This window comes from Drosophila persimilis, unplaced genomic scaffold, assembly GCF_003286085.1.
Source record: "Drosophila persimilis strain 14011-0111.01,24,50 unplaced genomic scaffold, DperRS2 tig00000746-arrow-arrow-pilon, whole genome shotgun sequence".
NCBI lineage: Eukaryota > Metazoa > Arthropoda > Insecta > Diptera > Drosophilidae > Drosophila > Drosophila persimilis.
In genome coordinates this window covers 267,535-277,563 of record NW_020825348.1, presented here as the reverse complement: position 1 = coordinate 277,563, position 10,029 = coordinate 267,535, and positions in this window count along the sequence as shown.

Sequence of the window (10,029 nt, the reverse complement as noted above, 5' to 3'; positions counted from 1 at the left end):
CAATCAGAGTAAGAAAGACAGATTTTGACATCATCAGCATACATTAGTGTAGTAGAGTATGTTATAACTTGAGGAAGGTCATTCACAAATAAAATAAACAGAAGCGGGCCCAGATGACTTCCCGGTGGCACACCTGAAGTAACATTAACAGTATTTGACAACACGTTAGAAAACAAAACACGTTGAGTACGGTTAGAGAGATAGGACAAAATCCAATCTAGAAGATTCGTTGGGAACCCTAATAAAGAGAGCTTGTGAATAAGCAGAGCATGGTTCACAGAATCGAATGCCTTGCTGAAGTCCGTAAAAACTACATCCGTCTGCAAACCAATTTGAAAACCACGGTGGATTAGGTTAGAAAACTCAAGAAGGTTAGTCGATGTTGAACGATGTCTGAAAAAACCGTGTTGCGACGGAGATATCAAGCTGCAACAAAGATGTTGCAGTTGCCGGGTGACCAGGAACTCAAGAAGCTTCGGGATGGCGGAAAGCTTTGCGATACCACGATAGTTTTCAATGTTTGATCTTGAACCTTTTTTGTGAAGCGGAATGATGTAGGACTCATTCCAAATTACTGGGAGACAAGACTGTTCCAAGGAGAGGTTGAAGAGAAAGGGTTGAAGAGAAAGGGTGATCAGATCATTCAGCCGGCCAAAATTTCCACCACCAGCACATTTTATGTGGGCAATATTGTCGCACAGCCAGCAGCTAAGAAATGAATCACTAATGATTACACCACCGAATTCACATTTCTTTGCACTACAAACGATTGCCATTATTGACAGCAGTAGAATCACTGTGCACGAATAATAAAAGAACGGAGTGAGATCGCAGGTAAAGTAGGAGAGCAGACAGCAGAGCGAGCCAGACAATCAGCTGCAGCGGCAATAATTCAAAGCAGATGATCCAACGAAGTGCAGAAAACGAGCAGTAAGCTCACCAAAGCAGAGACACAAAAGAAAAGTCCACAGAGAGGGAGAGTATAGGCAATCCAGAGAGAGTGAGAGCAACAATGCGAGCAGCCCGCTTATGCTCAAGAGAGAGTGTGGGCGATGCAAACGCTGATGCGCGAGAACAGTGCACACCGAAGAAGCGATAACGAAAAGCAGACTGGGCAAAAAAAAATAACAAATTGCCTGCACGAGTCCGATGCGTTATGTTGCAACATTGAATTTATATTAAACACTTGTTTACAAACAAAACACTGGTGGTTAACACAAAGTAGCATCAAATTAAAGAGATGCGATAATATATCAAAACAAAGTCACAACAATGTTGTATGATATTTAGGCAAAGGGCGGAGAATGCGGGAGCAAGAAAAAAACACAACCGGCTTAAGCAAGAGCTAGAAGCGATACGAATTTAGCACCACATTGTGCTTAACCGCCGAAAATTTGCTAAGGCTAACGAATGTCGATCGCGAATGATTATTAATTGACACTGCAACTCAGAGATCACGTCGGGGTCACCAAATTTTATGTGGAGATAATGTTTTTTATCCCCAATCGGCCGACTAATTATTTCGAATTAAATAAAACTCGGCGCAGAAATAAAATTACGATATGTTCTTTAATGCGTGACATCCAAATTGCAAGTGTGGCTTGCCTGCCCTTTACATTGCCGCTCCGATCGTTGACCGCAGCTTCGCTCGGCTGACGTCGGTAGGCAGACGCAAAGCGGAGATAGCGAAGAGCGAGCTGGCAGAGAGCGTTTAGCAGGGCAAGCACGCGCAAAACTTTAACAAACAAATGAGTGACATAGACATAAGTAACAAACAAAATAAGCGGCTGAGGGCCAAGAATTAGGTGCTATTTGGCAAGCAACTAATCGGCTGGGTTCTGCTCCGAACATATGCTTTGTTGTTAATTTCGGGCAGAGTCGCGTTGAATTTCTGGAATCGATTTCATACAGTTCTTCGACTATTTTCCATGAAACAACGCCATCAGGGGTATAAAGATTTCTATTTCGGACAATGTTCCTTAGCGATTTAATCAAATGTGGAACATCGTAAATCGCAAATATTTCTTTATCTTGAACTTTAAAGCTGGGGTTCTTAATGTCGTCTCCCAGTCTTCTGAAAACAGCTCAATTATTTGAGCCCTGGTGTTCAAACATGAACATATTATCGTCAATACAATGCCACTTTGGGCCCCTTTCAGAATGTTTAAATATAAATAGATTATTATACACATTGACTCATGTAACAACACCGATCTCTAAAGAAATCACATAAAGTAGACAAGCTATGACTGCACTGGTGTAAACAGAGATCTGTAACCTATTAATACGACAACAAAACACAAGTGGAGAAAACACTTAACAAATGCGGTCCTAAAATAAAACTAATGTAAGCATGTACTCAAATAGACACCCTCAGTAAAGTGTATCCTCTGCGTATGTCTAACGATAATTATAGACTACCAAATTGTACCTCCTACCTCATTGTCAAATCATATATAAGGCTCTGATTTTAAGAATAAAATTTAGTTTGAATTTACAACTCAACTCGCAAATGTCTAGACTTTTCTTTTAAGGTCTTAACATTTTGGTCCTTCGAGACTCTCCGTTGTTTCCCCCTTGTGGTAAGAGCACGGAGTTAAACCAGCTTCCTTGAGACTGAACAAGTGTCTAGTTCACTGTCAGCTAAAGGTAGCAAAATAAAAAACTTTGATTTCCCTCCTATAGGAAGGAACAGAGTATAAAATAAATTAATAAAACGTAAGTTTCAATTAATAGTTTGGAAAAATACGAGCTAAACAGGCTGTATTTTTAATAGATAACTGGGTGTATCTATTGTGATCGGAGAATACAAAAAAATAAATAAAAATTAATGAAACGGAAGTTTCAATTAATAATTTTGAAAAATTCGAGCTGGACAGGCTGTATTTTAATGGATAACGAAATATGTATATCTATTGTAATTGAAAAATAAAAATTTTTCGCGACGGTGGCGTTTTCGAGGCCGGAACATCGAAAGAAAAAAAATAATAATCCGAAACATCGAAAAAGCTTAATGGCTAGAATTGAAAAAAAGTGGCAAATAACTGTGACTGTGAAAAATAAATATATAAATGGGTTTGTGTGTGCCCACTGTGCCAGCAACAATAACTGCAGCGACAGGAAGATCAGCGACAGCGACTTAAGCAGAGGCAACACCAGCAGCAGCGACAGCGATATCAGCAGCAGCGACGTAAGCAGAGGCAACACCAGCAGCAGCAACAGCGGTATCAGCAGCAGGGACTTCAGAGGCAGCAGTAACAACAACAGCAGAAGCAGAATTCATCAGCTAAGTCTCATATTTCAATTTGTTTTTAAGCCTAATTAAGTAAAAGTAAAAAAAAATTAAACTAAGATGTTGTCGGAACAAATAATTAAGCTATTAGAGGCTCAAGCAGCGATAGCAAGGGAGATTAAAAAGATTGAAGCTGATCATTTGACCAGCGATGTAATCCAAAGGTTAGGAGACCTTAAAAACAAAGTTACAGGCAATAATTCTGCACTGTTAACATATGGAGTAGTCGATCATGACTACTATAAGAGACAGCAGTACGAAAAAATGATTAAAAATATAGAGGACATACATAAAAAGTATGTAGAGTCAAAAAATAATGAAAAATTAACGAAAGGAAAGGTAGAAAAAACAAACTTACAACCAGAGGAGACTGGAACTTTGAAGGAAGACATAGAGCCCAAAATTGACAATAGCATAGAAAAAGTATCTGAGGAAATCGTCAGAATAGTGGAAAACCTGAGGACATATTTAGAGCAAACCATGCAGAGGTTTGATCAGGCTAAAATGGGAGAGTGTAGAATGAGAAAAGAAAAAATTGAGTTCCTCAGTAAAAGACTGAGCTCAAAAATTGAGGAGTATTATCATAGCTATGAAACAAACGACAGCTTCGACAACCAGAGGGGCACCGGTAAAAAAAGAAGATATTGATTTGCCTGATCTTCAGAAAGTGGAACTACCCACATTCTCGGGCGAAGAAAAAGAGTGGAACGGCTTTTCACAAATATTTTGTGAATTAATTCATAACAGAGATAGTCTGAGTACATCTCTAAAATTCAAGATCACTATTCAGCGAAACATATTAAATGGTTTTCTGATTCTATAAATGAGTCAATACATTTAATTAAATTAAAGTCACCTTACAATTATATGAGTCCGATAGATAGAGGCCAGTTAATTAAAAACCAGCGCCTTTGCACAAAATGCTGTAGGCATGATATGTATAAGAAATGCTTTTCTGAAATTTTATGAGGGATTTGTAAAAAACCTCATCATACGATGCTCCATATTCCCTACGAAAAGAGGGAAAATGTTAACACTTGCTTGACAAAAGAACAAGCGTTCTTAGCCACAGCACTTATAAAAGTAAGGCCAAGGAATGGTGGCTATCAAAACCTTAGAGCTCTCATTGATTGTGGGTCGCAATGTACCATAATTTCAGAAGAAGCTGCGCAAATATTAAAATTAGTACGAAAAAGAGCGAACACCGAGGTAAGTGGAGTGTCATCTACAGACTCTTGCACTTCAAAGTACAAAGTTACTTTATCGGTAAAAACTCGTGATTGTAATAAAGGTCCTCTAAATATTGAAGCAATTATTCTTCCGAAACTGATGAAAGCTTTACCATTAAAGTCTTTCAATATTGATAAAACTAAGTGGCAAGATTATGTGTTGGCAGACCCTAACTTTAACAAACCAAGTAGGGTAGATGTAATAATTGGGATAGATTTGTATACCCATATTTTAAAAGACGGAGTAGTAAAAATAAACGGACTACTTGGACAAAATACAGAATTCGGATGGATTATATCCGGTTGCACCAAATCAAAAGGTGATAAATTTATTGTGGCGACAACAATTGAAGTTGGGGACTTAGAGCGGTTCTGGGAATTGGAAAGTGAAAAGAATGACGTAGAAGAAGATGTGTGCGAGGAGCATTTCTTGGAAACAACAAGAAGAGATGAGAATGGTAGATATGTGGTTAAAATACCATTTAAAAAAGAAAAGGATCTAGGAGAGTCAAAACCCCAAGCTATAGCGCGATTTTATAGTTTAGAAAGAAAGCTCAGCAATAATAAAACATTAAAAGAAAATTATGTAAAGTTCATGCATGAATATAAAAACCTAGGACATATGGTAGAGTCCAAAGAAGATGGGAAATATTATTTACCCCATCAAGGAGTCATAAGAGATTCCAGTCTAACGACAAAGCTGAGGGTGGTTTTCGATGCTTCAGCAAAAACCACAAACAATAAAAGTTTAAATGATATCATGTGGGTTGGACCAAGGGTCCAAAAAGATATCTTCGATATTATGGTGAAATGGCGTAAATTCATGTTGATAAAGACGATCAACAATATTTGCATATAATTTGGAGAGATAATCCAAACGAAAAGTTAAAAGATTATAAACTTACAACCGTCACGTACGGTACAGCTTCAGCACCTTACTTAGCAACCAGGGTGCTTGTTGCAATAGCAGATAATTGCAAAAATCAAGCAATTAGGGAAATCATAAAGAATGATTTTTATATGGACGACCTGATGACAGGTGCCGACACGATACTGGATGCTAAAAAGCATGTAAAGGAAGTTACCCGGGAGTTTAATAAGGTTGGGTTTAACTTAAGAAAGTGGATAACAAATATCCCAGAAATTATAGAAGGCATTAGAGATGACCAACAAAATAAAGTATTAACCATTGAGGAGAATGAATCCGTCAAAACATTAGGACTACAATGGGAACCGGTTAAAGACGAGTTTTTTAATAACAAAAGAATAGTATTATCTACCTTAGCCAAGATATATGACCCCTTAGGCTGGTTGTCTCCAGTGACACTTGTCGGAAAATTGTTTATTCAAAAACTTTGGCTAACAGACAAAAATTGGGATGAAGAATTATCAGAACAGGATACTCGGGAATGGAATTCGTTTAAAAATAGTTTAACAGAGTTAGAGAGCATTCGGATACCAAGTTGGCTAAATTCTCAGCACAATAAGTCGATGCAAATTCATGGGTTTGCCGATGCATCCGAAAAGGCTTATGCTGCCGTAGTCTATGCCAAGGTAGATAGTTCTACAATTATAATAGCCAGCAAAGGCAAAGTTAATCCAAAGAAGAATCGGAAAACTATTCCAAAATAAGAACTTTGTGCAGCACATCTTCTGGCAAAATTAATTCAACGGGTGAAAGTAGCGGTTGGAAGTAATGTAGAGTGTTATGCTTGGAGTGATTCTACTATTACTCTAGCCTGGATAAAGAATGGAGACAATAAAGACAAGCTTATCAGGCGTCGAACTGACGAAGTAAGAAAAATTACAGAAATTAAATGGGGACATGTTAGAACTGAAGACAATCCAGCAGATGTGCCCCATCAAGGGGCATTAGTGCGGATAAGCTAAAAGATTTTAAGATTTGGTGGAAAGGGCCTCAATGGTTGGCGAAATCTAAGGAACATTGGCCAAAAGAGGAAATTGAAGAAAAATTAGTTGTTGGCACAACAATGGTAATAGCAAAAAATAACATTTTTTGTGAATTATTACAAAAATATTCGTGTATGCATAAACTAGAAAGAGTCATTGCATATGTATTGAGGTTTATTCAAATCAAAACCAAAAAGAAAGAATTTCCTTCATTTTTGACAGTGAAGGAGATTAAGAGCGCCAAAGTATTAATAGTAAAACAACAAAAAGATATCCAATTCGGTTCCGAAGTAGCTAGCCTAATTAATAAAAAGGAAATAGAAACAAAAAATAAACTATTAAGCTTAAATCCGTTCTTAGATAAAGACGGATTTTTACGAGTTGGAGGTAGATTGCAAAACTCCAACGCGGAATTTGAGGTTAAACATCCCTTGATTTTAGATAAGTGTCACTTGACGTCTTTAATTATCAAGAATTCACATAAAGAAACATTGCACGGTTTAATTAATCTGATGCGAAACTGTTTGGGCTAAGAAATTGCTTAAAGAAAAAACTTAAAGAGTGTGTCACCTGTGCTAGATATCGACAGAATACTGCAGAACAAATTATGAGAAATCTGCCGAAACACAGAGCTACAATGTCGCACCCGTTTACAAATACAGGTGTAGACTTCGCCGGGCCTTACCATATCCGATGCTCTAAAAACAGGGGGCAGAAATCCTATAAGGGATATATTGCCGTATTCGTATGCATGGCGACATAGGCTATTCATTTGGAAGTAGTCAGCAATCTTACTTCAGATTCATTTCTAGCTGCACTTAGAAGATTTTTTTCAAGAAGAGGAGAGGTTCCGATAATGGAACCAACTTTGTGGGAGCTTCGCGCAAATTAGACGAGGAATACCAAAAAGCCCTCAAAGACAACATAAAAGTGGTTCCAATATTAGAAAGAGAACAGATCGAATGGCATTTTATTCGCCGGGCAGGACCTCACTTTGGAGGTATTTGGGAAGCTGGGGTAAAATCAGTGAAATATCACTTAAAAAGGGTAATTGGGGACAATAATTTAACCTATGAGGAAATGGCAACTCTATTATGTCAAATTGAAGCGGTACTAAATTCACGCCCTTTGTATACAGCTACAAATGATATTGACGATCTGGATGTATTAACACCAGGTAATTTTATAATTGGAAGGCCAATATTTGGCCCGATTGAGACAATTTCAGAGGAAAAAATCGGGAATCTGGATAGATGGAGATTAATTCAGAAAATGAAAAGAGAATTTTGGATTAAATGGAAAGAAGATTATTTGCACACACTGCAACAAAGAAATAAATGGAAAATAGGAATACAGAATATTAAAACAGGACAGATTGTGTTAATAAAAGATGAAACCTGTCACCCAGCTAGATGGCCCTTGGGAAAAATAGAAGAAATACATAAAGGTAGGGACGATAGTAGTAACTATAAAACATCAAGAAGGGTTGATAAAACGACCTATAACTAAAATTTGTCCATTAGTTGTCCATTAATTGAGTCAGAAGAGCAAGACTCAGGAATGACTCCAAAAGAGACCAGAAGTACTCGTAGTAGTAAAAGGTAATTCAAATTGCGTGTATAGGAAGATAGCAGAGACATGATCATTTTGGGTCGAATTAGAAAGGCAGGGTAGTTTGCTCTTCAAAGTTCCAGTAAACACTAATGCTAGAATTCAATGTAGTAACTCAAATCAAGAACTAATTGATCTTCCGCAACAAGGAATTTTAACAATAATAAATGGTTGTACTTTGCGAACCGATGACAAAATACTAGTACTTCATCACAGTATTCAAACAGAAAGCTACGAGCCAATTTCATCCTTTTATACAAGAAATATAAGTAAAAATACCAAAAATTGTTTGGAATCCATTAGCAGTAACATTAATTAACCATTCAGAAGAAATGGATAAGTTAAGAAACGAAATAAAATTGTTAAAAGAAGATCATCATGACTTAAAAGGACTTAAGTTCCATCATGTATCTGGACATGCGGCCTTGATTATCGGAATCATAATAATGATAATATTAATAATCTATGCCATAAGAAGAATTAAAGTAGCACGAAGACTGCCACTTTCGGCCCTTTGCAGAATGTTCAAACATGAACATATTATCGTCAATACAATGCCACTTTCGGCCCCTTTCGGAATGTTTAAATATAAATAGAGTATTGTACACATTAACTAATGTAACAACACCGATCTCTAAAGAAATCACATAAAGTAGACAAGTTATGACTGCACTGGTGTAAACAGAGATCTGTAACCCATTAATACGACAACAAAACACAAGTGGAGAAAACACTTAACAAAATAACAAAACACCCTCAGTAAAGTGTATCCTCTGCGTAGGTCTAACGATAATTATAGACTACCAAATTGTACTTCCTACCTCATTGTCAAATCATATATAAGGCTCTGATTTTAAGAATAAAATTTAGTTTGAATTTACAACTCGATGGCCGTCAGCCATCGGGTGCTACAGGGGGACAAACGGATGACGGGTCGGCTCGCACAACTGTGAATTCGGAACTGAGGCGCAGCCGCTCCGGTTAGTAATACCCGGTGCGGTCTGCGTCTCACACCCCCCTAGGACACAGAGGGTTGCGAGCGAGCCGTCACCCGCCGTAACTGTGCACACCGGTGGAAGTGCGACTATACTCTCCCCGTGAGGTCGGCTGGAAACAGGTCCTAGCACGGTCATGTCTCTGCTAGGATGCTGGCAAATGGTAGTCGGGCGGAGAGAAGAAAACTCTCAGTGAAATTACCCCAATCCAAGGTGACACTGTTATATGCCGAGGGATGCATGGCCGGGGGGGTGCCCGGTCGCTAATATGCGGACTCTGGATACCTGCCGACCTCCAGTTTAAATCAGGCTTCCCGGGGCAAGCGGGCTATGCCTCGGGTGACCAACCCCTTCCCGCCTACTCGTGGGAACAAAAATGCCAAACAAATCATATATTAAAAATAAAAACACCGCAAAGGAGCTCGGTACTCCTCCTAAAGTACCGGAGGGACAAGCCAATCCCTCTGCACCAGCGCCTGGGAAACCGGGTCCAAAGAAGACGGGGAAGGAGACTGAGTCGGTCCACCGTCTTCAGGCAGCAGCCGCAGCGAGGGGGGGCCCGAAAAGCCAATCGGGTTCTTCCAAGTCGGGTGGCTCCAAAGGCGAAGCGGATACCGGTGTGGCTGCCAAGCAGAGCGTAATCGCGGCTGGTAAGCGCACCGGGACCGAAGAACCCTTGGGACCCCCGGCGGGCAGCGTCTCTGCACCACGGGGAGGAAAGCCGTCGTACCAGGACAGGAGACGAGCGGCCTTCATCCTGTCCAATGAAGACCCGAATTTCAAGGCGTCAACCGAAGGAAAGGAGCAGAGGCTGTGGGCCTGCTCAATCCTTCCCCTGTTCCAGCCAGCCAAAGCTGGAAAGGGCGCAGCCAAGGCCCCCAACAAGCGGCAACGCTCAGCGGAGGACCCCGCAAATCAGCCAGGTCAAGCCCAGCAAGCCAAGCGGGTGAAGACCCACCTCACGAACCGGTCGTTCGCTGAGGTGGCGAGG